A 5,726-nucleotide genomic window follows, 5' to 3' on the forward strand; every position below is an offset into this window, starting at 1 on the left:
AGTGGTTGAGAGTCCGCCTGCCGATGCAGGGGACACGGGTTCGTGCCCCGATCCGGGAAGATCCCACATGCCGCGGAGCGGCTGGGCCCGTGAGCCATGGCCGCTGAGCCTGCGCGTCCGGAGCCTGTGCTCTGCAACGGGAGAGGCCACAGCAGTGAGAGGCCCATGTACCACACACACACAAAAAAAAATTCACTTGTATATTAAAAAAAAAGCTTTATTGAGCTATAATTCATGTACCATACAATTCACCTATTTAAATGGGTTTTAGTATATTCACAGAGTTTAGCAGTCATTCCTCATTCCTCTCAACCTCCCAGCCCCTGGCAGCCACTAATCTATTTTCCATATCTATAAATGTGCCTATTCTAGATATTTCATATAAATGGAATCATACAGTGACTGTCTTCTTTCTCTTAGCATACAGTTTTCAAGGTTCATGTTATAACATGTGGCAGTGCTTTATTTCTTTTTCTTTCTTTTAGTATTTTTTTTTAGTACTTCATTTCTTTTTTTTTTTTTTTTTTTTAAATTTTTTTTTTTTTGGCTTTTAACCAGGGAAGCCCACTTCATTTCTTTATAATGAGAAATAATATTTGACTGTATGGACATACCACATTTTATTTTTCCATTCATCAATTGATAGACATTTGTTTCTATTTTTTGGCTATTATAAATAATGCTGCCATCAATATTTGTGTGCAAGCTTTTTTGTGGACATATGTTTTCATTTCTCTTGGGTATATATCTAGGTGTACATTTGCTGGGTCATATAGTAATTCTATGTTTAACCTTTGGAGAAATTGCCAAGACTGTTTTCCACAAAGACTGCACCATTTTACATTCCCACCAGCAATGTATGAGGCTTCCAATTAATCTACATCTTCACCAATACTTGTTATTATCTGTCTTTTTGATCATTCTAGTGGGTGTGAAGTGGTATATTATTGTGGGGTTTTTTTTTTCAGGGATCGAACCCATGGCCCCTGCAGTGGGAGTGTGGAGTCTTAACCACTGGACCACCAGGGAAGTCCCCTTATTGTGTGTTTTTTTTTAAATAAATTTATTTTATTTATTTATTTTTATTTTTGGCTGCGTTGGGTCTTCGTTGCAGTGCGCGGGCTTCTTATTGCAGTGGGTTCTCTTATTGCGGCGAGCGGGGGCTGCTCTTCGTTGAGGTACACAGGCTTCTTATTGCAGTGGCTTCTCTTGTTGCGGAGCGCAGGCTCTAGGCACGCGGGCTTCAGTAGTTGTGGCACGCGGGCTCAGTAGTTGTGGCTCACTGGCTCCAGAGTGCAGGCTCAGTAGTTGTGGCACCCGGGCTTACTTGCTCCGCGGCATGTGGGATCTTCCTGGACCAGGGCTCGAACCCGTGTCCCCTGCATTGGCAGGTGGATTCCTAACCACTGCACCACCAGGGAAGCCCCTTATTGTGGTTTTGATGTGCATTTTCCTGATGGCTAGTGATGTTGAGTATCTTGTCATGTTCTTTTTGGCCATTTGCATATCTTCATTGGAGAAATGTCTATTCAGATCCTTTGCCCATTTTAAAGCTGAGTTATTTATCTTATTTTTTATTGTTGTAAAATATACATAACATAAAATTTACCATTTTAACCATTCTAAAGCATACAGTTCTGTGGCATAAAGTATGTTCACAGTGTTGTACAACCACCACCACCACCCATTGCCAGAACTTTCTCATCTTCCCCAGCTAAAACTCTGTACCTATTAAATAATAACTCTCCATTCTCACCTCTCCCCATCCCCTAGAAACTACCATTCTACTCTATGTCTCTATTCATTTGACTACTCTAGGAACCTCATATAAATGGAATCATATAATATTTGTCCTTTTGTGACTGGCTTATTTCCTCTAGCATGATGTCTTTAAGGTTTATCTATGTTGTAGCACATGTCAATATTTCCTTCCTTTTTAAGGTGGAATAATAGTCCATTGTATGTATATACCACATTTTGTTTATCCATTCATTTGTCAATGGACACTTGAGTTGTTCCACCTTTTTGGCTATTGTAAATAATACTGCTATGAACATAGGTGTACAAATACCTGCTCAAGTCCCTGCTTTCAGTTCTTTTGGGTATATACCCAGAAGTGGAATTGCTGGATCATATAGTAATTCTATGTTTAAATTTTTTAGGAATCACCATACTGTTTTCCACAGCAACTGTACCGTTTTACATTCCCACCAGCAAGGCACAACAACACTTGTTATTTTCTGTTTTTTTTTTATTTTAAAATAGTCGTCTTAGTGGATGCGAAGTGGTTATCTTTTTATTATTAAATTGTAAGACTTCATTATATATTCTAGACACAAATCTTTTATCAGATAAATGATTTGCAAATATTTCCCCCTATTTTATGGGTTGTCATTTCACTTTCTTCAAGGTGTCATTTGAAGAACAAAAGTTTTTAACTTTGATGAAATCCAATTTATCTATTAATTCTGTTGCTTGTGCTTTTGGTGTCATATCTAAAATCCATTGCTGACTCCAAGGTCATGAAGATTTACACCTATGTTTTCTTATGAGAGTTTTATAGTTTTGGCTTTTATATTTAGGTCTTTGATCCATTTCGAGGTAATTTTTGTGTATGGTGTGAGATAGGCATCCAAAGTCATTCTTTTGCAAGTGACTATCTAGTTGTCCCAACATAATTTGTTGAAAAAATTATTCTGTCTCCCATTGAATTATCTTGGCACCCTTGTCAAAAATCAGTTAACCGTAAATGTGAAGGTTTATTTCTGGACTCTCAATTCTATTCCATTGAGTTATATATCTGTCCTTATGCCAGTATCACACTCTCTTGATTACTGTAGCTTTGTAGTAAGTTTTGAAATTGGAAAGTGTGAGTCTTCTAACTTTGTGCTTCTTTTTAAAGATGATTTTTACTATTCTGGGTCTCTTGAGTTTCCATATGAGCTTTAGAATCAGCTTGTCAGTTTTTGCAAAGAAGCCCATTGGAATTTTGATGAGTATTGCCTTATATCCATAGATAAATTTGGAGAGTATTGCCATCTTAATGTCAAGCCTTCTGGTCCATTAGCATGGGATGGCTTTCTTTTTTGTTGGTTTTTTTTTTTTTTTTTTGCGGTACGCGGGCCTCTCACCGCTGCGGCCTCTCCCGTCGCGGAGCACAGGCTCCGGACGCGCAGGCCCAGCAGCCACGTCCCACGGGCCCAGCCGCTCCGCTGCACGTGGGATCTCCCCGGACCGGGGCATGAACCCACGCCCCCTGCATCAGCAGGCGGACCCTCAACCACTGCACCACCAGGGAAGCCCCTGGCTTTACATTTTTTAACATCTTCTTTGATTTCTGTCAACAATATTTTGTAGTTTTCAGAATGTAAGTTTTGTACTTCTTTTGATAAATGTATTATAAGTATTTTATTCTTTATTCTTTTTGATGCTGTTATAAGTAAATGGAGTTACTTTTTTATTTCATTTTTGGTTTGTTTATTGCTCCTGTATAGAAATACAATTGACTTTTATATATTGATTTTGTACCCTGAAACCCAGCTGAACTCACTTATTAGTTCTGTTGGTTTTTAGTGGATTTCTTGGGATTTTCTATATGCAACATCATGTCATCTGCAAATAGTGACTGTTTCCAATCTGGATGCATCTTGTTTCTTTTCCTTGCCTAATTGCTCTAGCTCAAACTTCCAATGTTGAATGTAAGTAGTGAGAGTAGACATCTTTGTCTTGTTCCTGATTATAGGGGGAAAGCATTCAGTTTTTCACCATTAAGTATGATGTTACCTGTGGATTTGTGTGTGTGTGTGTGTGTGTGTGTGTGTGTGCTTCAACCACCTTTATTTTCTTTAATTAATTTTTATTGGAGTATGGTTGCTTTACAATGTTGTGTTAGCCTCCACTGCACAACAAAATGCATTTTTTATAGCTCTTGAGAACTGCCTCTCCTCCTGAGCTAAGTCTCTGAGCCTCTACTCTGGAGATCAGGTCAGGGACAGTGGCCTCTTGGAGTGACACCCCTGCTTTATGAGCTGGGCACTGAAAAGGGCTGGTAGCCTCTGGTCTTTTTGGCTTGCCAGTGTGGAACCTCTGCCCTACAGGCTAGCTGGGCAAGGGCCTTAGGACTTGCAGTAGTTTTTTCCTGCTGCACCTCCCCTCCCTGCTCTGAGATTAAAAAAAAAAAAGATGTGTAGGATTTTTCCTAGTACTGTTATGGTTTCATTTTATATTTAAGTTTTTTTATCCATATGGAATTTATTTTATTGTATTTTGGTACAAGATATATCTATGAATCCAACTTATTTGTTTCTAGATAGCTACCTATTTGTTCTACAGAATAGGGACGATTTTTCTTCATGTCTGCATCTCCAGTGCCTAACATAGCTCCTTGCCCATTGTAGGTTGTCTGTAAATGTGGTTTGAATGAACAAGATGGATACTGTGCTTCTCTTATAATATTTAGTACCTGCCTTACTGGGGTGGACATACCCTAAAATGACCCCCAATTTGTCACACCCTGTATAATCCCTTCCCCTGAGTGCAGGTAGAACCTGTGACTTGCTTTTAATCCATAGAGTATGGCAAAGGTGATGGTATGTCACTCTCATGATTACATTAGGTTATATAAGACTCTATCTCAGCAAACTAGAATGAGAGAAACTCTCCTGCTAGCTTTGAAGAAGCAAACTGCTAGGAAATAAACTGCCTATGGAGAGGGCCATGTAGCAGGGAACTGCTGGTGGCCTCTAGGAGCTGAGAGTCTCAGTCCCACAACCATAAGAAACTGAATTCTGCCAACTATGTGAGTTTGGAAGAGCATCCCAAGTTCCAGATGAGGCCCCAGTCCTGGCCTATACCTTGATTTCAGCCTACTGGGATCCTAAGCAGAGACCTAGCCAATCTGTGCTGGGACTCCTGACCCACAGAAACTATGCAGTAATAAATGGGATTGTTTTAAGTTGCTAAATTTGCGGTCATTTGTTACACAGCAACAGAAAACTGATTTACTTAAATTGTTGACCCATTTAGAGCTTCCAGGTTTTCTTCATATCATTTTAAGTCAGTTTACTCCATCTTATTCCTTCAAAGTCAAGTTTTAAAATTGAATATATGACATTTAAGTACTTATTACCATTAAATCCCACCTTCTTTGTTTGGAATCAGTGTTCTAGCATGTAGATTATTTGATAGGTTTTATCTCCTCTTCTGTGAGTTCTTCCTGGATGGCTTTTCTCTGTCCTTTTCCCCTAATACACTGTGGATTGTTCTTTCTTTTGAGATACAGTAAGTCCCCTGCATACGAACCTTCAAGTTGTGAACTTTCAAAGATGTGAATGTGCATGCCATCAATGTCAGGCGTGAGTGAAATTGCAGCTTGCCCTCTGTCTCTTGTTGCTGACGATCCTTCAGCTCTACCATCTCCCACCTCTTCTCCCTCCTCCAGTCAGTAACCCTTCTTGCCTGTTCGCTCGATGCCAGCCCCCGTATGCCAGCTGTTGTACTGTACTACTGTACTTTTCAAGGTAAGATTAAAAATGTCTTCTTTATTTTTGTGTTTGTTTGTTTTTTATGTATTATTTGTGTGAAAAGTATTATAAACCTATTACAGTATAGTACTATGTTGCCGGTTGTGTTAGTTGGGTACCTAGGCTAACTTTGTTGGACTTACGAATGCGCTCTCGGAATGGAACTCGTTTGTATGTAGGGGACTTACTGTATAATATCATTAT

The sequence above is a fragment of the Neophocaena asiaeorientalis genome, unplaced genomic scaffold (genome assembly GCF_003031525.2).
Source record: "Neophocaena asiaeorientalis asiaeorientalis breed wild unplaced genomic scaffold, Neophocaena_asiaeorientalis_V1.1 scaffold760, whole genome shotgun sequence".
Classification (NCBI taxonomy): Eukaryota; Metazoa; Chordata; class Mammalia; order Artiodactyla; family Phocoenidae; genus Neophocaena; species Neophocaena asiaeorientalis.